This window comes from Bos mutus, chromosome 11 (assembly GCF_027580195.1).
Source record: "Bos mutus isolate GX-2022 chromosome 11, NWIPB_WYAK_1.1, whole genome shotgun sequence".
NCBI lineage: Eukaryota > Metazoa > Chordata > Mammalia > Artiodactyla > Bovidae > Bos > Bos mutus.
Window position 1 is genome coordinate 80157631 of NC_091627.1, and position 25159 is coordinate 80182789.

The window sequence follows — 25159 nt, forward strand, 5'->3', positions numbered from 1 at the left end:
AATAATCTATAAATTGACATGAGAAACTATCTGATATAAGAGAATGATTGCCCTAATATACTGAAGTCTCAAGTTTTTCCAACTAGGCTGAACTATACTATTTAAATATTCTTTAAATGCTTTTTTCATTTCTGAAATCCTTTCAATGACTTCTGAAACCAGTAAACCAGAAAAAAAATTTTAATAAACTAGATATTATCAGAACATTTCAGTTGATATGTATACACACATATTTACTTATATTTCTGATGTAGTAACAACCACTGCATTTATCTGAATTACCTTCTCATATGAGTAACTCCCTGTCAGCACACATGAAGAGGTAACATCAGTGTTAGCTTTACTGTCAAAAAGCAGGTCAAGGTCACTTCACTATGAAAATCTGGGATTAAAGTCCAATCCATAAAGTTCCATTCTGTTGGCCAACTTATCCCTGATGCTGAAGACCTCTGGCTGCTGCTGTTTTAGGTATAATAAAATGTACCCATTTTACGTATCCAGTTTGATGACCTGCGACAAACGTATACACTTGAGTAACCACCACTACACACAATAAAGATACAGAACATTTTTAACTCACCAAAAAGTTCCTCTGTGCCCCTTTGAGAATAATCTCCCCATCACCTCTAGACTTAGGCAAACACTCATCTGCTGTCAGCGTACTTTTGCCTTTTCTAAAATTTCATGTACACAAAATCATAGTACATACTCCTTTGCATCTGGCCTCTTCCACTTAGCATGTTTCAGAGATCCATCCATGTTGTGGTTATCATTAGTTTGTTTCTTTTTATTGCTTCCTTGGCTTTTGAAAAATTTCAGCCCTAACAGACTTGAAAAAAGGCTGAGGCAAAGCCCAAAGAAAGTAGTTTAGGCCAGTATAAAGAACACACTATCAGGTACCTGCATATGTCCATTAAAAGCTTGATATTATAAGGTAAAAGCATTTTCCCTTTGGACCCTAAGACTATAATTTTCAGCTCATGTTGCTAAAATCAGACGTAGCTCATGTCCTACCTGTATTTGACTACCTGAATAATGAAACAAGGGCTAAAGGTAGCTTGGACTTTGTCACGATTTTATACTTGTTCTTTTTACTCCATGACTGACTTCAAACATACTGACAGAAATGACTTTTCCTAACTTTAGCAAAGCAGCTCAGGAATAACATAACTGCTCTTCCTAATTCCAAAGGTCTTTCAATTAGCAATGACAATAAAGTAAGTTCAGGGCTATGTGATTTAACTTCCAGTTGTTCTCTGTCTTCTCCTCTATCCTAAATAAATGATTTCAGGCTATAAAAGTAGAAGAAGAAAAAAAAGCAGACAGCAAAGGTTTCAAGAAGTTTTTGGAGAAATTTTCATTTGTAGGTTTGATTATATAATCCTTTTAGTGATCTATTTATGAGAAGTTATTCAGGTGAAATAGAAGTACAGTCATAGTCCTAATATCCACCAAAGTGAATTTACTTTACCCTGGAGCATGGTTAGATTATGAATAACTTATCTAGAATGTTTCACATAATATTCCTGGCAAAAACAACTCAAACACTAATGTTTTTGCTTGGTAGAATCAGCTCTCGCTTAAAAGACTTACTAGTTCATACATACAACAGTCTGGTCCTAATAAACTGGAAAGCTCTTAAAGAGATGGGAATACCAAACCATCTTGCCTGTCTCCTAAGAACCCTGTATAGAGATTCCAGATTGAGAAAGGAGTACGACAGAGCTGTCTGCTGTCACTCTGTCTGTTTAATCTATATGCTGAGTGCATAATGAGAAATGCCAGGCTGGATGAGTTACAAGCTGGAATCAAGACAGGCTGGAGAAACATCAACAACCTCAGATATGTGGATACCACTCTAAAGGCAGAAAACCAAGAGGAACTAAAGAGCCTCTTAATGAAGGTGGAGGAGGAGACTGAAAGAGCTGGCTTAATACTAAATACTAAAAAAAAAAAAAAAAAAGTAAGATCATGGCATTCAGCCCCATTACTTCACGGCAAATAGAGGGGGAAAAGATAGAAGTAGTGACAGATTTCCTATTCTTGGGCTCTAAAATCTCTGTGGATGGTGACCGCAACCATGAACTCAGAGGACATTTGCTTGGCAGGAAAGCTATGACAAACCTAGACAGTGTGTTGAAAAGCAGAGACACTACTCTGCTGACAAAGGTCTGTGTAAGTCAAGGCTATGGTCTTCCCAGTGGTCATGTAAGGTTGAGAGCGCTGGACTGTAAAGAAGGGAGAGTGCTGAAGAATTGATGCCTTCAAACTGTGGTGCTGGAGAAGACTCCTGGGAGTCCCTTGGACAGCAAGGAAATCAAACCAGTCAATCTTAAGGGAAATCAACCCTGAATACTCATAGGAAGGACTTATGCTGAAGCTGAAACTCCAGTATTTTGGTCATCTGATATGAATAGCTGACAAACTGGAAATGTCCCTGATGCTGGGAAAGATTGAAGGCAGAGGGAGAAGAGGGCATCAGAAGTTGAGATGGTTAGATGGCATCACTGACGCAATGGATGTGAACCTGGACAAACTTTAGGAGATGAGGAGGGACAGGGAGGCCTGGCATACAGAAGTTCATGGGATCACAAAGAGTTGGACACGACTGGGCGACTGAACAACGACTGGTCCTAAAAAGGAGGCTTCGCAAGATAAGCTACTTTGTGACACATCACGCTACTGAAAATGCCTCCCTTCCTGAAACTCTTGACACTTCTGCTGACTCTGAAAACACTCAAATTCAAAACACAACGATTCATGTTCATTCTTTTTCCTTCAGCTTCCTAAATTCAAGAGGGAATTGGGCCCCCCAAAACATTAAGTAGCCTTCAACCCAAAACACAGTATCTGTCCTCTGATCCAATCTCACTGCTTCAGCTATCACCCGTAGGTTGACTTCTCAGGCGCATTTTAGTGCAGATTTTAATCATTAAAATATGTTTGTACGTATTTCTTCAAACATAACCAAAATCTTCATCTCTGCCACCAAAACACCCTCAAATCCCAAACTACTATCTGTACTAACTACCTGTTAATCTATTTGTAATCCTTTTATTAACTGGGGCTAGAAACTATAATGGCAATGGCACCCACTCCAGTGCTCTCGCCTGGAAAATCCCATGAACAGAGGAGCCTGGTGGGCTGCAGTCCATGGGGTCGCTAAGAGTCGGACACGACTGAGCGACTTCACTTTCACTTCACTTTCAGAAACTATAAACCATTTATATAAATCCAACTACTTCAACACCACATCCCACCACATTTACCATTTAAGTGTATCACTTACCCTCCAATCAATCTTAAGCCTTTAATATAACCTGTTCTCTGGATTATCTCACAGCTTCCTGATTGGTCTCCCTGACTTCAATTTCCCCTTCCTTCCATCCACTTTCCATATTACTACCAAGTTGATTTCCTTAAAACATACCTTAACTGTCCCCCGAAAATATATTTGCTTCCCACTCCCCGACTAAAATTAAGTATGAAATATCCAGTCTGGAACCTTCTCTAATCTGCCTGCTGTGGACTTACACAGACCAAGTACATCATGCTTACTCCTACCTCAAGGTCAATTTGCCCTACCTTCTTTAACTAAGATAACCAGATCATTCGGGGTAACTATGAAATAATACTTCCTTGATGCCTTCTCCAACCCTTATCCCACCATCTCACCATTGTTATACAATCATCCATATTCCTTTTACCATTTTTGCCTTTCTTACCTCTTCTCACATCCTAACTTGTGACCCTGGCAACTAACAGGGGTTGAGTAAAAAATGCATTAAAAGATACTCCTGTAAGAAAAGATTCCAAGGTAGCAATTCTAACATTCAAAAAAATATTATATCAAAAGACTGACTAACCCTGTCATCTACTGGAGCATTTATTAAGTAAAAGCAGTTCTGGATTTTCAGCAAATTTACTTTTGGTGTTCCATATAAGGTGTTAGTCACTCAGTCATGTCCGACTCTTTGCGACCCCATGGACTGTATGTAGCCGGTCAGACTCCACTGTCCCTGGGATTCTCCAGGCAAGAATACTGGAGTGGGTAGCCATGCCCTCCTCCAAAGGATCTTCCCAACCCAGGGATCAAACTTGCATCTTTTATATCTTCCACATTGGCAGGTGGGTTCTTTAACACTAGCACTTGATAAGAGTTCAAATAGTTCACTTCAATCCAAATATTTTTGGAGTCATTTTAAAACCAGCTTTAGGTTAAAATGTTTAATGTGTCATTTATAGAGACACTTATCTATTAATCTGTAAAAACTCTTAAAACACAATTGACAAACCAGCATTCTAGTGGCAAAGTATGCCCATATTTACACCTATAAAATTTTGTCATTAAGAAAAAAATGAGGAAAATAGAAAATAGGGCAAAGGAAAACAGTAAATACACAAAAGGGGTAATTTAAATGGCCAATAAACATGAGAATGTTCACCCTCACAAATAACACAAAATACAAAATTAAAGTTACAATGAAATATGGGGGGGGCGGATTCTTAGTACTGAATGGAGACAACAATACAGAGCTGTGCTAACAGCTACTAACCACTGATGACTAGTAAGAATCTGAAGTATGGCTAACCCAAATTGAGACTTGCTGTTAAATATAAAATACATGCCACATTTTGATGATTTCATAGAAAAGAGAATGCAAAAATCTCATTAATTTTATTGTTTATATACTGAAATGGTATTTTTTATATAATGATTAAATAAAATACATTACTAAAATTGACTTCACCTTTTTTGTTAATGTAATGACTAGAAAATTTTAAGTTACATGTATGACCAACATTATATTTACATAAGACAGCACTGATATTGACACGAAGTGAAGTGAAAGTCGCTCAGTCATGTCCGACTCTTTGTGACCCCATTACAGTCCATGGAATTCTCCAGGCCAGAATACTGGAGTAGGTAGCGTTTCCCTTCTCCAGGGGATCTTCCCAACCCAGGGATCGAACCCAGGTCTCCTGAGTTACAGGCATATTCTTCACCAGCTGAGCCACCAAGGAAGCCCTGCTGCTGCTGCTGCTAAGTCGCTTCAGTCGTGTCCGACTCTGTGCAACCCCATAGATGGCAGCCCATCAGGCTCCCCCGTCCCTGGGATTCTCCAGGCAAGAACACTGGAGTGGGTTGCCATTTCCTTCTCCAATCCAGGAAAGTGAAAAGTGAAAGTGAAGTCGCTCAGTCGTGTCCAACTCTTAGCGACCCCATGGACTGCAGCCTACCAGGCTTCTCCATCCATGGGATTTTCCAAGCAAGAGTACTGGAGTGGGGTGCCATCACCTTCTCTGAGTAACAGAAACAATAGTTTTATATACCACTGGCCAGAGTATAAATTGGTACAGTCACTTTGGAGAGAATTTTGGAATTATCTAGGTAGGTTGTAAGACAAGAATAACCTACAATTTAGCAATTATACTCCTAACTTTGTGTTCTAGAGAAACTTTAACACACATATATAAAAAGATGTAATTTATGTTTCAGCACAATTGTATATATATGCAAAGTAATCCCAAATGTTCATCGGAAGACATTAGACAAATGTGTTATAATCACACAACAGGCAGGATCCTCTATGACCCACCTCCCAGAATATTGGAAATAAAAGCAAAAATAAACAAATGGGACCTAATTAAAATTAAAAGCTTCTGCACAACAAAGGAAACTATAAGCAAGGTGAAAAGAAAGCCTTCAGAATGGGAGAAAATAATAGCAAATGAAGCAACTGACAAACAACTAATCTCAAAAATATACAAGCAAATCCTGCAGCTCAATTCCAGAAAAATAAACGACCCAATCAAAAAATGGGCCAAAGAACTAAACAGACATTTCTCCAAAGAAGACATACACATGGCTAACAAAAATATGAAAAGATGCTCAGCATCACTCATTATCAGAGAAATGAAAATCAAAACCACAATGAGGTACCATTTCACGCCAGTCAGAATGGCTGCGATCCAAAAGTCTACAAGCAATAAATGCTGGGGAGGGTGTGGAGAAAAGGGAACCCTCTTACACTGTTGGTGGGAATGCAAACTAGTACAGCCACTATGGAGAACAGTGTGGAGATTCCTTAAAAAAGTGGAAATAGAGCTGCCTTATGACCCTTAGCAGCAGCAGCAGGGCTTAAGGCAGCTGCCTTATGGTAATACACACTGAGGAAACTAGAATTTAAAGAGACACATGTACCCCAATGTTCATCACAGCACTGTTTATAATAGCCAGGACATGGAAACAACCTAGATGTCCATCAGAAGATGAATGGATAAGAAAGCTATGGTACATATACACAATGGAGTATTACTCAGCCATTAAAAAGAAATACATTTGAATCAGTTCTAATGAGGTAGATGAAACTGGAACCTTTTATACAAAGTGCTGCTGCTGCAGCTAAGTCGCTTCAGTTGTGTCTGACTCTGTGCGACCCCACAGACGTCAGCCCACCAGGCTCCCCCATCCCTGGGATTCTCCAGGCAAGAACACTGGAGTGGGTTGACATTTCCTTCTCCAATGCATGAAAGTGAAAATTGAAAGTGAAGATGCTCAGTCGTATCTGACTCTTAGCGACCCCATGGACTGCAGCCTACCAGGCTCCTCTGTCCATGGGATTTTCCAGGCAAGAGTGCTGGAGTGGGTTGCCAATGCCTTTTCCGTTATACAGAGTGAAGTAAGCCAAAAAGAAAAACACCAATACAGTATACTAATGTATATATATGGAATTTAGAGAGATGGTAATGATAACCCTGTATGTGAGACAGCAAAAGAGACACAGATGTATAGAACAGTCTTTTGAACTCTGTGGGAGAGGGAGAGGGTGGGATGATTTGGGAGAATGGCACTGAAACATGTAAAATATCATATAAGAAATGAATCACCAGTCCAGGTTTGATGCATGATATAGGATGCTTGGGGCTGGTGCACTGGGATGACCCAAAGGGATGGTATGCAGAGGGAGGTGGGAGGGGGGTTCAGGCTGGGGAACACGTGTATACCCGTGGCGGATTCATGTTGATGTATGGCAAAACCAATACAATATCGTAAAGTAATTAGGCTCCAATTAAAATAAATAAATATATTTTTAAAAAAAAGAAACAAAATTACACAATGGGATACAATGCAACACTATTTAAAAAGAGGAATAGATCAACAAGGAAGAACTCTGCAGAAATGTTAAGTTAAAAAAGGTTAATTGTATAAAAAGACATTCCATATATAATTATGTACAGAAACTACAAAATCTCTTAAGACAGTTCTATATGTTACACACAGATACATATATATACATGGAGATTGTATATGCAACAGAAGGCACAACATTCAAGACAGTGGGAAAGAAAGGATGGTATCCAGGAAGACTACAGAAGGGCTTCAACTGTATCAGTAATGTTCTACATCCTAAACTAAAGCTGCACAGTGGGTACTTTGGGGTTCTTTATTCTTTTTATGTCTGAAATATTCGTTTTTTAACGTGTGGTTTTATACACTATGTATAGGACTATAACCAGATATATTTTATGCTTTGGGGGGACATAAGCAAAACTTCACAATTTCAACCATGTGAAAAGCAATTATACCTTGAATAATACATCAGGACACAGGAGAGGCAACATATAAACACCAGTTTTATACCACTACTAAAAATATGATGAGAAAAAGGAGAATACAAACCGGTGGGGGGGGGGGGTCAGCAAACTTATTCTATAAAGCACAAACAGTACATATCTGGAGCTCCGCAGGGCCATATGGTTTGTGTCACCGCTACTTAACTCTGCCGCTGTAGTGGGAAAGCAGTGAAACAGTATGTAAACAAATGAGCATGGCTGTGTTCCAATAAAACTTATTTTATGGAATCAGGCAGCAGACCAAATGTGGCCAGTAAGCTATGGTTTGATAACTCCTGTCCAGATCTATCTTTTAAAAAGATATCAATAAACCCATTAAGTCAAAGTCTGAAGGAGAAAGATTTCCGTAGTAACAAAATATGCCATGAATTACCCAGTAATCTCAAAAGAGAAAATGTTTCTTGTCCAGGGAGACATTGAACAATCACCACCTTAACCCAGCCATGAAACAGCACCACAAATAGTGCAACCAGTCATTCTGTAATACCTCCTGATGTGATGTAACACGAAGCAGCGTCACCTATGAAGGAAGTATCATGGCCAAATGTTTCACCTGAATTTAACAGTCTTCAGTGAAGTTAATCAGAGAAATTCTGAATACAGGACATTTTACAAAATAATTGGTCTCTTCAGAAACTCATTTTTTAAAACTAGTGCTTAAATTTAAAAGAGAATTGAGATACAACAGCAAATGCAATGTAATGCAAGATCCTTCACTAAACCTTGGTATGGAAAGGAAAAAACCTATAGAAGACATTATGATTGAGGATTACATGACTTCTAGAAATTAGATAACTATACTATGCATGATATAAGTATTTTAAGTATAAAGGAAATGTCATTTTTTGGAGATTCATACTTAAGTATTTAGGGGTGAAATGACATGATGTTTCTAATATATTTTCAAATGGTTCAACAAGATTATGGATGAAGCAAATATGGCAAAAATATAAAATACCACTGAATTTAGGTGGTGGTATATAGGGGCTTCTCTGGTGGCTCAGACAGTAAAGAAACCACCTGCAGTACGGGAGACCCGGGTTTGATCCCTGGGTTGGGAAGATCCCCTGGAAAAAGGAATGGCTACCCACTCCAGTATTCTTGCCTGGAGAATTCCATGGACAGAGGAGCCTGGCAGGTTACAGTCCCATGGGGTTGAAAAGAGTCGGACACGACTGAACAACTTTCACTTTCACATGGGAACTCAGTGTACTGTTAACAATATTCCATAGGATTAAAAATTTTCATAATACAAAGGCCAAAATGCGATGGGATTATATATTTATTTTTTCATCGATATCCTCCACAAATATTAGTCTTAAGTTTAAGTAAAAGTTCTTAAGGTCGTAAACTTTCCTGAAGTTCACAACCCTGATGCTTTTCCTTATAAGCATCTGATTTCTAAAAGTGAGAACAAAGCAAATTACAAGGTAAGACAATCTAATTATACTGCCGTTCGATTTTTTGTACATTTTATAAGGATTCTTAATATATAAAGTATGCTTCAGTTCAGTTCAGTCGCTCAGTCGTGTCCGACTCTTTGCGACCCCATGGACTGCAGCACACCAGGCCTCCCTGTCCATCACCAACTCCTGGAGTTTACTCAAACTCACATCCATTGAGTCGGTGATGCCATCCAACCATCTCATCCTCTGTCATCCCCTTCTCCTCCCACCTTCAATCTTTCCCAGCATCAGGGTCTTTTCCAGTGAGTCACTTCGCATCAGGTGGCCAAAGTATTGGAGTTTCAGCTTCAGCATCAATCCTTCCAATAAAATACACTTATAGTTCCTTTATAGCATCTTTACTTTTTACCATGTATGACAATTCATATACACGATTACTCCCTTCCTCATCCCACACATGGCAGACTGATAATCTTTGTCCCCCAAAGTATCTAACGCTAGCAGACACTATGTACTAAATAAAAACTGAACAGCAGGAATCTGTGTTCATACCTTTAACACAATAAGCATCAAGTTCTTGAGAAGGAATACAAACCTTCCTTCCCTCTTCTTACTCTCTATCCTCCTCCCCCTAAAAGATATTGTTTTTTTATGGGAAAATGTATTCAACAAATGTTTACATAATAGAGATAAATGGATAAATCTCCACACAAAACATAGTTGTTATCCTTATGCAGCTCATACTTTGGAAGAAAATGATAATCTTAAAACTGAGCTCTAAATTTAAGAATCAAAAGGACCTCAAGACATCATATGGTCCAGCTCTCTGTCTTAACTCAAAAACATTACATTACAGATTAAGGCCACTAAATCCAAGAAAGAATATATAACTCACGAAATCACAGAATCATTAAAAGGTTCAGTGGGAATCTCAAACAGGGCCTTCCGCCTTCTGATTTACCAATATCATTTAGAAGCTGTAGTCACAGCAGTTATAGCAATAAGAGAACGCACTCAAATTATAACATTCCAAGGCTCTATGGTAACGACTTCACATGGAATAGTCCAACTCAACAATTTTATGAAATAGCCTCACTGTACAAAAGAGAAAACTGAGGCTTAGAAACATTAAGTAATTGTTTTAAGTTATCCGATCTATAGCATGATGGAAGAAGGACTTGGATATAAGCATTCTGACTTTATAGAGTCTATGCTTCCTATCACCTTCCTTCCTTTGGAAATGTTTCCAAGAAACATAAATCCCTATTAGTACAAAGGTTTCTTACACTTAATATACACCTACAAACATACACAAGTTAACAGTGTCAAGCATCGGACAGCATTACCTAAAAGCAAAGAGTAGCAAAAATTCAGAAATATGCATCTAGATCTTTGGAAAAGATGCTTCACACACATTTGTGAAAGTCATTCTCATCTAGCTCTGTGGATGTAGACCAGTTTTCATTCTCAAGTGACGTAAGAATTTTACCATTACCAAAGGCATTACTCTCAAATAACAGGGTTAAGGCTTAAAAACACTCTTAACTGCATCAGTGTTTGGTCAGCACCTCTGCTGCTGCTAAGTTGCTTCAGTCGTGTCTGACTCTGTGCGACCCCATAGACGGCAGCCCACCAGGCTCCGCTGTCCCTGGGATTCTCCAGGCAAGAACACTGGAGTGGGGTGCCATTTCCTTCTCCAATGCATGAAAGTGAAAAGTGAAAGTCAAGTCACTCAGTCGTGTCTGACTCTTCACGAGACCATCTCTCAAATATAGTCCTGAAGCTACTGCTTATCCAGCATCTCCCAAACTTTGTTAGCCAAATATTACAAACCAACTAACCATCACACTTATTTTTACCTTGTTAGATAGTTTTTAGTCCCCTTAAATCCCAGGATCAATGTTATTCTAGCCAGCTCTCTATCATTAACTATGCATCTCTACTCCTTTATATTCAATACCTTATACCTGACTCCATAATAGCCATGTAATTAATATATTTCCAAACAAAAACAGAAGACCTACTTACATGAATTCCACTCTATAGGATGGTCATAAAGTCTGAACATAGGTATTATGTTAACATATTCTATAACATCAATAAACCATTTATCGTGTATGGTTTTTTATTGTTGTTTCCAAATTTGGTGACCACCCTGTACTTAAAAAAGAGCAAGTAAGCAGGGACAGAGGCAGAAAGAGCAACATAAATCAAAAGCCCAACAGCAAATAAACTGAGCTAAAATACAAACCTATCACTGAGAAAAAGACTCAAGATGTTAAGAGTAATAACTTCCTAAATTATCACTAATTCCTTAGACGCCTCTACTTCCCTTACAAACTAGAGTCGGATTTTATAAAACAAAAACAAAATGAAAGTATAACTGAATCTATTATGTCTTAAGTTAAAAGTTACTATTTCACTTTCACATTCTGATTCAAAACACTCCAGAACAGTTGAACAGAAAGAAGCTAAACTCAATTTCCTTACATTTAGCACCTAGAATCACCAACACTTTATGAATGATAATTTTAGAAATCAAGTAAGGTTATTTTTGCTTCGTTTTTCAGCCTAAAATATAAGCACTCAAAGATGTCCAGATGTTGAACAGCTTAATGAACCTTGTCTGAATTACAGTCTTTAATATATTCAAAAGTTCAAGTTCTGCACATCAGAGTTTTGATAAAAGTGATAAATACAGTTACAGAAATACATTAAAAGTGAAACCAATACTCTGAAGGCTTATTCGGGTGTTATAAAGGGAGTCTCTTAGGTCATGAATGGAACTAGTGTTCATTTTCATATTGGAGCACTGAAATAAACAGAAGTTGATTTGCTTTAAAATAAAAAAATCATAAAAAAATCTATCTCAATTCACTGCAGCAAGCAAGATCACATGAGACTCTGACGGAATGACTCATAAATGAAAGCAAAAAACAATTATGCATTAAAACAAAAACAAACATCAAAGATCTCTCATGCTTATCTTTAAAAGTGTGCAATGTATTGTGTAAACTCAAGAAGAGACTTCTTTACCAAACTGGATGGTCACTAAAAGAAGCTATGAACAGAAAGTAGAAAACTAAGCACCTGCTTTGTCTCTTAAGTACAACAGGACATCATGCAGAAACTTACAAGGCAGGAAAACAAAGGCACAACTTCAAATAATACATAAACAGCTATGGAATTAAGGGATGCAGTTCAATATACAGGGCAATTTGAGGACAATAAACTAAGAGATGGATTGACTCCATCAGCTAACCTCAACAGAACTGTCAACTAACCAGAGATAGATCAGCAGTCACAAATCAGTGACAGTATTTCAGACAGTACTGGCCAACCACTAATCTTTCAACTATGTTCACAAAAGGAAAAGGGTCTTTTCCAAACACAAATAACATATATTTTACAGGAACATCCCGTTACTTAAGCCAGACTTGTTAAAAGCCCTGTTTACCCTTCTCCCACTATTCCATCTTTTCTCCCATTCTCCTGTCCAAGAACTCCTCTATCCGAGACTGGACAGTAAATGGTGTTTTCCCCAGCTTCCCACATGCCTAACGTAGGAATCTCTTTTTTTTTTAATCTTTGGCTCACATTTTAATCTTAGGTACAACACTATTTCCCCCTTCCTACTTCCTCTTTTCATATTCCAGTTTTTGTCCAGTTATAGAAAACCTCCTCTTCCTTCTCTCTTGTTAAAAATAGTAAAGCTCTAATCACAGCTTCTAAGCAAAGTGTAGAAAACATCACACATGCCAAATCCCACTCATAATTCAAGTCATCCATGAAAGGAGCACAGTTGTAAACTAAGGAAGAGTCTGTTATCAGAACATAAGATCTCTGTGGGCAAGGATTTTGTCTGTTTTGCTGGGCCTCCTGCCTGGAAAGTAGAAAATGGCAACCCACTCCAGTATTCTTGCCTGGAAAACTCCATGGACGGAGCAGTCTGGCAGGCTGCAGTCCACGAGGTCGCATAGGCAGACAACACTGAGCACTGAGCACACACACAGGAGCAGAGCAGCCTACTGACTAAATACTATTAAGTTCTACCAATTTTTTACTTCTCACTGGGTTGGTAACCTAAAGTAAGCAAAAGTAACAGGAAGCTCCTCATATCTAAATTTTATCTCCCTTAAATTCTATCTTTTTAGAGTCGCTTTGAGTTTATTTCCTCTTTGTAAGAGACTAAGAAGGGCCACCTGTGTTCAACAGATAACGCCAGTTCGTTAACTCAAGTACTGTTTTAATCTGAAGAAGGAAAAACTCTTTGCCAAGACAAGTTTAAGCACCTATGAGTTATATGAACACTTTTAGATTCTCCTACTCATAAGAGTATTAACCATCCCTTTTCAAGGTTAGGAGTACACTTATACATACCTACATCAAGAAAATGCCATTATACTTAAGAATCAGTAACATTACTTTCAAGCTTTCAAAAGTGCTTTGAAATCCTTCAGAACTTTACAAATTCATCAAACCTACTTCTCAGGTATGTACTGCTTATCAAACAAAATCTATACACCTGGCTTTTTTTCTTATATAACAAACTCAATTATACCTAATGACCACATTTGAGAAGTTTTCCATGAAAAGGTTTTTCATGTTTTTCATACAAATGTGCTTTTCACTTACCACCTATTTTGAAGTGAAGGTCATTCTACAGAGATTAAAAACAGAGCCAGACAGACACAGATCTGACCCTTCCTAAATGACCACCAGTTATTGGTCCCATCTCTCAAAGTGAGACAAGTTCCTTAATATTAAATAGAAGTCTTCCAATGTTTCTCTCTCCTCTAAACCTCAGATCATGTTTTTTGTTCAAAAGGATGCAAAGCACATATTCCAACTAGTACTATGTCTCTAAACTTTAAGATCTTTAATTTTCAAGAAATCAATTTAAAGCCAATAAACATAATCTTGATATTTCAACATACTCCAAAAGAAAACTCTGAATCCATTTTCACATAAGTTTACCATTACACTTATTAAGTCATAAAAGCTTTAAATCAGCAAACTATGCTTTAAATGTTACAAACCAATTAAATGTTTAATTATAAGAAGTTAACGCTACACTTGACTGTTAAACTACTGGGTTCCAAAGTTAAATAACTTATTATGAAGTGCATATCTGTTACGGTATAGAAGGTGTGGTCAGGAGCTAGCTGCAGAAAAAGAAAAAAACTTGAGAAACTCTGTATCATGACTTAACCACAATTCAGAGCAAAATGTTTATGTCTGTTATTAACATTACGGGTACAAATAAAACACTCTGAAAACTTGAAAAAAAAAAAAGGTATAAGCAACCATATGTACTTGTTTCCTAGGTTGCTAGATGATATTAAAAACTAAATCTCAAAATCATAAAGTCTGATAAATGAAACTACAGTAGACAGACCACATTTTTGAAAGTTTTGTAATTTTAGCAAGAATTCAGTGAAGATTTATTTTTATAACACTGATTCGACTACTTGATCAAATCATTCTAAACGGTGGTGGTTTGGGGACAAACCAGAGAAAACGCCGAAAAGTGTAACTCAAGTCAAATACACACAAGGAGGTTAAATCACCTTAGAAATATTTCACTTGAAAAAAGATTCCAAAATGGCTAATCAGAGACATTAGCATACTTAAATTAGTTTAAAACACTGAAAGTTATTTTATTTTAAATCAGTGTTTTGATATAAAGAAGTATCACCACCTAAAACAAGAATAAAATAAAATGGATATTGAACTCCATGTATCTTTTTCTTCACCTATACTTGTGAGGTCAGCTGCTAGAAGCTGAGGACAACCTCTGTCATTCTATAAATTTTATGATAATCAAAGCAAAAACTATAAAAATCAATACTTCCTAATCTACAATATTTTACCTTGACTGTTGAGTTTGAGTACAGGACAGCAAGATGGACGGTAATCTAGATTACACTTCTGGGGTTTTCTCAATTTCCAGGAATCTTATCTCAAATCCCCAATTAATCAATCCTCCTAATTCACAATTCTGGTAGAATATATAATATATTCTAAAAAAAAACTTTGTTGCTAAAAGAAATTCAGTATTTAGTTTCAATCCAAATTCTGAAATTAGCTCACTAAGGAAAAATTAAAAGAATCAGTTATAATGTGAAAAAATCATTGAAAATCCATATTCTCCCAAATCCTTACTGCTCCCTGTAATTTTCAACCAAGTATTACTTGAAAATTTTGTAATTTGAGAAACTTGTAACTCTTAGAACTCTGAAACTGTCAGTTTTTTGTCAACTAATTTCTTCTTAAAATCAGTGAACTGTGAAAGTCATATTTCACAAAAAAGTAAAATACTATGAATTTTATTTTAATAAATTAATTTTATTCATGCTATTAATATCTTATGAAGGACTACTGTAGAGTTAGGATCATACTATTTTATTACTTTCTACGTTAGACGTCAAAAAATATTTCTAAATAATTACACATAGTATACAAATATTCATATAATGTAGACAAAACGTGTAACTAACACCAACGTGTGTGTGTGTGTGTGTGTTAAGGGGGAACATTCACTCCCAGCATCATGTGTAATAAATGTTTACCAATCCACCTACAAGGACATGTGCGCAATTCTTCCATTATAGGCTCAGCCAATTTTTAATGAAACACTATGATTGCTAAACAATCCAATGGCAAATTCTACTCTTCCACAAATGCCAAGAGTCTATCCACACAACATTTTAATTCAAAGGACTCCATAAAAAAATTCTGTAAGAAAATAAACTGTCAATGAGAGCCACTTTTTCTGACCTTGTCAAACTGTGAACGAGGTGTTCTTATTTTAGACACTATCCCACTTCTTTAAATGATGTATTCTTAAGGGATTTGATAATTATATGTGAATTACTAACATAAAATAGTATTTACTGACCTAGCAGACAAACTGAAAAGGCTTTCACTTATTCCTCAAGTCTTTACAGAAAATCAGACACCCAGTATAAGAAAACAGGTGTTTAAAGCTCTGTTGGTCACATTTAAAAGAAGAATCACAACATGAACAAATCGAAAGGATAATGTCCAAGAAACTGGGGAAATCTTAATGGTTATGAAAGATCAAACAAAAACACTATTCCATATTGACAATGCAACATAAAGAAACACTGCAGAAACTGTGTAAGACTTTATGAGAGCAAAAATAAATGATGAGAAAATACAAACGACCATTAAAAAAAAAATAGACAAAGAAGCCACTGAGAGAAAGCAGCACAGTAAAAATCAGGATTATCCCTGAAAATCTGTTAAAATACTAAATAAAAGTGCTATTGAAACCACTGTCCATTCAAGAAGCCTACAAAATTATTCCTTTAATAAATTACCACTATTCAATAGTGTAATTTTAGCTGTATTTTTTAGAAGGCTGTACACTTGGAAAAGACTACTATAATAATAATTAGAATAACCTGCCTCACTATTTAGAAATGCACTATTTAAAAGCAGGCCAACAACAGTAACTTTGCTATTGCCCAACAGAAAAAGTAAATTAAATAATGTCTATTAACATTCAGTGTTGGTGGCATACTTTTCCATCCACTGGAACATACTGGCTTGCACTATCTACCCTGAACAACTTACCACTTCTACATCCACGCAGTACCGCAAATAAAATGAGTTCCTGTGTTAATCCCGCAATAAACCTCGGTAATTCTCACATCACAGGAGTTGTAAACGATTGTTAACCGAAAAAGAATGTTTCTCCTAAAATAGCTACATAACACTGAGACTACTCAAATTCCTAAATAATCCTTTTTACAAGACTCCCGCCAACTTTATTTTGATACATTAAACATGTAGAGCCTATTTTAAAAGGTAGTTAGCAGTGCCTTCATCAAAACAGCTTCCTAGTTGTTGTTATGTCTTCTCTCTAAAGTTTCCAAGTTGTTTTTAAGCCAACTTGAATACTGATGAATGTGAGTCGCTATTAAACGCTTAAAATGGGCAAATGTTCTAGAGCTAGTCAATCTGACATTGGAGGTCATGCAACTTGAAAAATGAAATAACTCTTACAACACTCACTGAGCTCTTCATTTTTAAAATAACTTCAGGGCTATTTCCACACTCTGCATTTAATAACACTATTTTTTAAAAAGGATATTAGGCTCAGTTAATTAAAAAACTGATCTGCCGCTTACAACTGGTGAGTCTATTCTTAATGGCACTCTGGTGGATTTGGAATACTGACGATAGTAGCTTTACTGGTAAAAAGACAGACATCCGAAAAGGACTGCTGGGAAGGGCAGGGAAGGAAGCCCGGAGTCGGCTGAGAAGAGAAAGAGAAACGATTTAAAGTCACTAATGAAAAAGAAGGTGGTGAGACGCAGAGACAGAAGAGCGAGAAAGAAGATTTAACAAGGAAGTGAAGTGGAGCGCAGAGGGCAGAAGCTAATGAGGAAACAAATGGGAAAAGGTAGTGTTTTCATATAGGCATGCACCAGGAAGGAACGAGTTAAGGCCTGGAGTAGTCTCAGTGCTTTCAGATGATAGAGATGCTCGCAGAGAACAGGAACAAGCAGTTTACTTTCAGACGTTGAAGCAAACTAAAATTCCCGGCCCCGAGCCTCTCCCAACCTCGGCCGAGCGCGGAGGCGGCGGCTGGGGAAGGGGCCTAGCCAGGAGCCAGGCCCGGCATACCGCTCCCCCGGGCTCCGCGGCCCAAGAAAAGAGGCGAGGATTAGGCGGGCAGAGATCCCAGCCGAGGCTCGACGGCACCCCGAAAACGGTCCGGGGCCTCCGCGGTGCCCGCGAGCCGTTTCCCCTTCGGCGGGTCGCCCAGCGGCCTTACCTGGGGCGAGGGAGGGAGGCGAGGTCTAGGGCGTCCGCTCGCGACCGCCGCAGAGCCCCCCTGCTGCACTCAGCCCAGGCTTCCAACGGAGGCGCGACCCTGCCTCAGCCGCCGCTTCCCGCTCGGGGTCTAGGCCACCGCCTCCGCCGCCTCCGGGGCTGTTTACACCCTCGGGCCCCGCACGCCGCCGCCGCCGCCGCTGCCGCCTTCTCTCCACCCTAGCGCCGCTGCCGATTCGGCCGCCGCCACCTCCTCCGCCGCAGCCTCGTCTCTCTGGAGCATCTTCCAGCCACCAAACCCTGAGAAACAGAGACTCCAGCCGCGCCGGCAGGAAACTCCCCCGCAACTGCTAGGGGGACGAGGCGGTCAGAGCACCGGCGGCTTTTCCGCCATTGAGCAGCAGCCGCTCCGCTCCTTCTGCAACCCCCTCCCCGCACCCTGTCCTTCCCCGCCCCTCGGAGAGCCCCGCCCCCATTCCCACCCATTGGGACGCCACGCGGCCTCTCACTGAAGTCGGTTGGCTGGCCGGCCCGTCAATCACAGCCCACCCAGTCCGGCAGCCCCAGTACCTCCGTCCTTAGTTTTCCCCGCCCACAGGGCCCCGCCCTGGGTCCTTAGTTTCCCATTGGACACAAGTGACCATCTTCAATTGGCAAGGTCAGCTATCCATCAAACACCGCCCACTGAGTGAGACCCAACCCTTCATTACCCTTTACTTCATTCAGCCCCGCCTCTGCTATGCCGCCCAGACGTCAGGGACCAACCCACCCTAACAGCCATAAGTAGAGACCGTCGTCAATCAAGTAACGCCCACCTGCGCTCTGCCTCTCAGAGCCCAGACCCTAGCGATTCACTTTTCTTATTGGTCCAAATGGTGGTCCGAACTTTCAATCATTGGCTTTCTTTACATGTCTATCACGAAACCAATTTCCAAGTCCGTCACACCGGCTTTTTTTAAATAAACGCGCAAAAGGCGGGGAAGTATTCGAAAAGCGATTGGCTAGTCCTCCAAAACGGTCAAACCCAGAAAGTCTGTGCGGAGCCTTTTCGTTCTGTGAGGACCGTGCCCCTTTATTTTTGACCTCTAAGCCTTGCGTAAAACCAAACGCCATAAAGGAGCCAATGGGCTGTCCAATTATAGGTGTGGAGGCCTAGTCCCACCCGGATTTGCAGGGGGTTCGCTGCTGATTGGCAAACAAAGTCCTACTAGGCCCTCATTGGAAGATATAAACGCCTCTCTTAGACGTAGAAACGAGAAGGATGGCGCAGGCGAGGACAAGAAGCGATCCAAGGAGAGGCGGTTGTTTTGCTTTAGCCAGCGGGTGGGGCGCACGCGGGAGAGGGAAACTCAGAAGGCAGGGCTCTGAGGGAGGTGGTGCGGGGAGGAGAAAGGCCCGGATGTTCCCTAACAATGAAATCATCGCCGACCAATCAAAGCAGCTGCACTGGACTACCTGCCTGACCTGTCCCTGTAAGGGAAGAAAAGGAGTTAGAGAGCGGGAAATTGGGGTGTCTGGAGAGGCCAAAAAGCGATGTAAGAAAATGAGACAGGTGATTCTTTCGGAAGGATTCTGTGCTGTTGCTGCTGCTGCTGCTAAGTCGCTTCAGTCGTGTCCGACTCTGCGACACCATAGACGGCAGCCCATCAGGCTCCCCCGTCCCTGGGATTCTCCAGGCAAGAACACTGGAGTGGGTTGCCATTTCCTTCTCCAATGCATGAAAGTGAAAAGTGAAAGTGAAGTCGCTCAGTCGTGTCCGACTCTTAGCGATCCCATGGACTGCAGCCCACCAGGCTCCTCCATCCATGGGATTTTCCAGGCAAGAGTACTGGAGTGGGGTGCCATCGCCTTCTCCCTCTGTGCTGTTAGGGGTTATTTTTATTCCTTCCACACTACCTGGCATTCAGCCCTTAGCATTTCCTTGTTTTGTTTCTTAGTCAACATTGATTTTAGAAATTCTTGGCCTAGTCTTTGACATTCGTTCGCTCCATGGTTATTGAACGCCTGCTACTTGTCAGGCCCTGTACGTAGAGCTGAAGTACAAAAATAAATTATAAGATGATGCTTGCTGTAACTGAAACATGATAGAGACGGTGATGACCAAAAGGATCTTTCCTGTAAATTTACGGAGGAAGGCTTAATGCAGGATTAATCTAGAATGAATGATTCAATAAGAGGATCAGAGAAGTGGACATAATTCTTCCAGCAACTGAATTAGACTAAAAGGTGCATTCGTGCGTGCTAAGTCACTTCAGTCGTGTCTGACTCTTTATGACACTATGAACCGTAGCCCACCAGGCTCCTCTGTCCCTGGGATTCTCCAGGTCCCTTTTCACCTGTCTATAGGATTCTGTCCATGGGATTCTCTGCTCCTTCCCCACCCCCAACAAAAAGAAAATTAAAATGTAATGAAGACATTCTAATATCTTAAGTTGCCTTTTTTTTTTTTTCCCAATGAAAATGCCCTGAAAGAGAATTTAACCTTCGTTCATACTTTGGTGTAAATTGGTTTGGGCAGACAGTTAAGCTAAGACCCAAAACAATGTTACTCAGGTGCTGTCAGTGTTTTGGGGAGAAGGGCAGATTTAAGAATAGGGTGATTGTCCTGGCTGTTGTGAGGAGAGCAGAAATAAAGGCTTGATTGCCATTCAGATTGCTTAATCTACTCAACTTTGTGTAAGGATAGTGTTTCATACAGCATGATGGCTAGACCACCAGCATCAGAATCACCTGGGGAGCAGATTCCTGGGTCCACTCACATCTCTAATAGCAGGGACCCAGGGGATAAGACAAGTGAATTTTTAAACAATTCTCACACGTAGTTTTTATGCACTCCAGTGATTGAGGTATCATAGGTAATGTAAATACTGTAAGTTAAAACTCAGTTTCCCTACGTTTGCATGTTGGGAAGAAAAATAATAAGAAACAAAGAAGTAGCCCATTTAGATTTTGCCTTTTTCTTGTCCCCCTCATTATCAGTATGGGATCAGTATGGGTTCTCAGGAAATATTTCTTAAATGATTTATAGAATCTATTTCTTTAGATAATACTCCTTTGCCTGACATGCCTTATACAGGGGTAAGGGAATCTAGGATCCCAGCTTCCAAAATAGGAATCATGCTAAAGATCCTACAAGTGGAGACATCTCAGGACCCTTGTCTTGAGAATCTAAGCAGGGTCATCAGAGAATTTTCTTGGTCTGCTTGATTTCCTTCTCACTTTCCCTTGGTTGGCCTAGAAATTAATACAAAGCACAGTCATTTAGGTGGGCTGATGATTGTCCATCATTCCTTCTTTCAATCAGGAATAAGGATGTACTTTAAAAATAAGGATGTACTGAATACTCTTCTAGGTGCTGAGAGTACAACAAGGATCAAAAAGATTTTAAGTTTACTTTGTTACATACTTTATTTAGTTAAAAAACTAAACCAATAGGGAAGGTCCAAGAAGATTTACAAAATTGGTGTGTATCATCGTTAACATATAATGTGTCATTGCGTATCATCACAGTGGGCTCTGTTAAAAACTAGCTATGTGGCTTCAGCTAGTAACTGAGCTCTTCAGCTAGTAAACAAGCCTCGGTTTATTTTTCTGTAATATAGGAATCATAACATCTTCTTCCAGAGTCAGATGAAGAGTTTTGGGCACTCTTAGTAATACAAAGCACTCCCCAGTACATAATTTTAAATAGAAATAATGCTAAACGTAATGTAGAAAAGGTCCCGATTTTTCCAATGTTGACTGTAGTACTCTCAAGTTCTTTTTTAAATAAGACATCAGGTATCAATTTTCTCCAAACAAATTGGATGCCCTAGTTTTGCTGGTACTCTAAGCCCACCCTTGGTAATCCAGTGCTGCCTACTCCACATGACTTTTACAGATTAAATGGGATATGGTACATAATAGCACCTAATGTAATGCTTGTCACAGTTGAATAAGAATCTTTATAGAGAAAGAAATTCTCTATAAAGAATTTTTAGGAGAAATTTAGAAGAAATTTCATTTATTCACTCAGCATATTTATGTGCCTCTTATATGCAGATACTGTAGTCTCCGACAACAAGCGTCAGTGTCATACTTCAAGTAGTCTCATCTGACCCACTCCCTTCTTAACCACTGAAAATAAATGTTCCACTAATAAACCTGTTTTCTTCACTTAAGAAAAAATTCACCAGCTCCACTCTACAAATATTTACTAACCATTCACTGTGAATCATGTACTATGGTAGATGATGCATATTGCTGCTTATGGAATTTATTAACTGATAATGTGGTTATAATAATTATATATTCAGTCTTTATCCCTGGTTTCTGGCACAGCACTTCTAAAACTTTTGTAGTTTCTTGATAGGGGTGTCAAGAGAATTTTTTGTGATTCATAATAAGCCCCTTTGAACCCTACCTGAATTTAAGCTAATGAGGTAGTTCCTGGAGAATGGGGGCTGGTTGCTGGAGGAATCAACCGTGTAATGAGAAGGTTAGAACTTTCGACTTGGCCTCTGGTGAGGGGAGAGGAGCTGGAAATGGGCTTAATCACCAGTGGCTAATGAATTAATCAATCCTGCCTACATAATGAAGCCCCCATAAAAACCCTCAATGACAAGTTTTGGCAAGCATCTGGGTTGGTGAACACATCAAGGCTAGGAGGGCGGTGAGCCCCGCGAGGGCATGGAAGTTCACACCCTTCTCACGTAGCTTGTCCTATGAATCTCTTCCGTTTGGCTTCCTGAGTTTTGTTTCTGTTTTTTTTTTTAGCCTCGCCAAGAAGCGTGTGACATATTAGTTCCCTCACCAGGAATAGAATCCATGTACCCTGCATTGGAAGCACGGAATCTGAAGCACTGGACCACCAGGGAAGCCTCTGGCTGTTTCTGAGTGTTATCCTTTATCAAAAGCAGGTGATAGTGTTTCCCTGTGAGCTGAGTTCTGTGAGCTCCTCTAGAAAAGTATCAAACCCAAGGAGGGGGTGGTGGGAACTCCTGATTTATACCTAATCAGTTAGAAGTACAGGTCACAACCTGGAACTGCTGACTAGCCCCTGAAGTCGGGGTGGTTCTTGTGGGACTAAACCTTGAAACCTGTGGTACAAAACCTTGAAACCTGTGGAATCTGTGCTAACTCCGGGTAGTTAGTGTCAGAATTGTATAACATAAGGAAAACAACCCACACATTTGGTGTCAGAAGTGTGGTAAGTAGGAAAACAAGTTTTCCCTTTTATTGACCGCTGCCACTTCCTTAGAAATGTTCAACCCTGACTTTCATGAATCCACAATATTGTTTCTGTTGAAAGTGTTTCTCAAACAATTTCAGAGAAGGACTTCTTAATACTGAGGCTCTTTTATCCCAAGGTATCTGGGAATTTAGCAAGAATTGGGCTACATGTGCTAAAAATTATCTTTAAAATCCAGAGAATTTTGCCCTCTACCCCATACTTAACACTTATTTTACTATTAAAGTATTGTTTACAATTCTTATCATCATGGGGGAAAAAGTCTTTTCCAAAAACCATATTGTGTTGGTTAGAAATGTTTAACTACAACTAGCAGAAAACTTAAACAGAGGCTTAAATGACTGGAGGGTGTGGGGTGGCATTTTTTTCACAGAAGAACTTTGGAGGTGAGCAGTGATGTCAGGGTCAGTTTTTCTACAATGATCTTACTGCCCCAAGATCACAAGATGGTTCCCATGTCTTCAGAGTAAGATGCCCAAGTTGAAGGCAGTAGGGTGTGAGGGAGTTACATGACCACCCCCAAGTGCAAGGGAGGCCAGGAAATTAGAGAACTGTGATGTCAGAGTTGGTTAGAGTAGAGGTTCTTAAACTTCACAAGGATCTAAATCCCTTGGAGGACTTGTTAAAATACAGATTGTTTGGCCCGACCCCTAAAGTTTCTGACACAGTAGGTCCCAGGTAGGGCCTCAGAATATGCCTTTCTAACAAGAGCCCCCAAGATGCCACTGCTGCCAATCCAGGGACCACATTTTTGAGAACCACTGATTCAGGCTAATCATGATCTATTGCCTGGCATGGGCACACTGCTGCCCAGAGCATTTATAAATAGTTTTGCAGCTATGTTTCTGTTTTATCTATGCACAGATGAAAGTAAAATCAAGCAGAGACAAAACCAAGAAATCTCTGCAGACGTCAGTAGGTTGTCAAGGCACCCAGCCCTCTCTTTCCCAAGCCATTAAAGACCTTAGGCTCTGAGACACCAGGGCTTCAGAGCTTTCTAATTTCCATTAAAAATCAGGTGGGTTGGATGCCATGGGTAATACTTTAACTGAAGTTTATCCTTAAGGTCATGTAACTCTCATAGCTTGCATTAGTCAGAGTCTGGGAAGAAACAGATGGTGCACCCAAATTAGGAATTTTGAGGAGAGTGTAATAAAGAGAATGTTTTCAAAGGTGCAGGCAGGGTAGAGATAAATCATAAAATCTAATCCCCTCAGGCTAGTAATAGGGAAACATGGCAGCACCTCTGTGCCTGAAGGGATAAGAGTAGGAACCTGGAAAGCATTGTATGCAGAGGGTCTGACCTGTGGTGAAGGACCAAGTGAGCCCTCTTCGAGTACCCCAACCCCATTCTCCTCCCACCCTTTGATCTCCCACAGGTGCTACCCATGGGCCAAGCCCAACTGGAGCCTCTTGACATTATCCATGTAGGTCACAGAACAAGATGGAGAAATGGAGGGACAGCTGGACATCTGGAGGGGCAACAAGAGATATCCAACACATATATTTAAACACAACAAGTACATGCATATCATATATTTCTAGCTATAGAACTTGTCTTTTTCCATAGTTGAAGAAAATTCAAATCGTAAAACAAAGAAGAAAAATGTCAGAAGAAATCCTTAACTCAAAGATCTCAAAGTAAGGTCTCAGGCCCCTGAGGATCAACACGGTCAAAACCATTTTCACAATGATATTAAGATATTATCTGCCTGTTTTACGCATTCTTTCACGAGAATACAGTGGAGCTTTCCAGGGGCTATATGACAGGTGCTATTGCAACACAGTGAATGCAAAAGCAAAGGCAGACTCCAACCCGCTTTTATTAAGCCAGAGTTGAAAAAGATTTGCAAAAATATAAGACAATGTCCCCTTCCTCACTAATATTTTTGTTATTATAGGAATAATAACAGTGAAAATAAAATAAAAGTGATGTGTCACCAAAAGTGCTATTTACATGAACGTATAAATTGATAAATATTTTTAAATTTCTCAATTTTAATTTCTGTACAATAAATGTTCATAGATATAACCCACAGAGACAAAGCTCTTTGGGTACTCAATAATTTATGAGGGC

At 39.6% G+C, this 25159-nt stretch overlaps 1 protein-coding gene across 4 annotated transcripts in view; it reads right to left on the minus strand.

The window, feature by feature from the left end:
* PPM1B (protein phosphatase, Mg2+/Mn2+ dependent 1B) overlaps positions 1–18283 on the minus strand; it is an 89053-nt gene extending 70770 nt beyond the window's left edge. For 2 of the 4 annotated variants that reach the window (XM_070379652.1, XM_070379654.1), the window contains exon 1: positions 17854–18278. The gene's annotated coding sequence lies outside the window, so the exon portion shown is untranslated. Of the gene's footprint in view, positions 1–17853 lie in introns of all 4 variants that reach the window. The other 2 variants (XM_070379653.1, XM_070379655.1) reach the window with 2 other exon arrangements.
* Positions 18284–25159: the final 6876 nt, after the last annotated feature.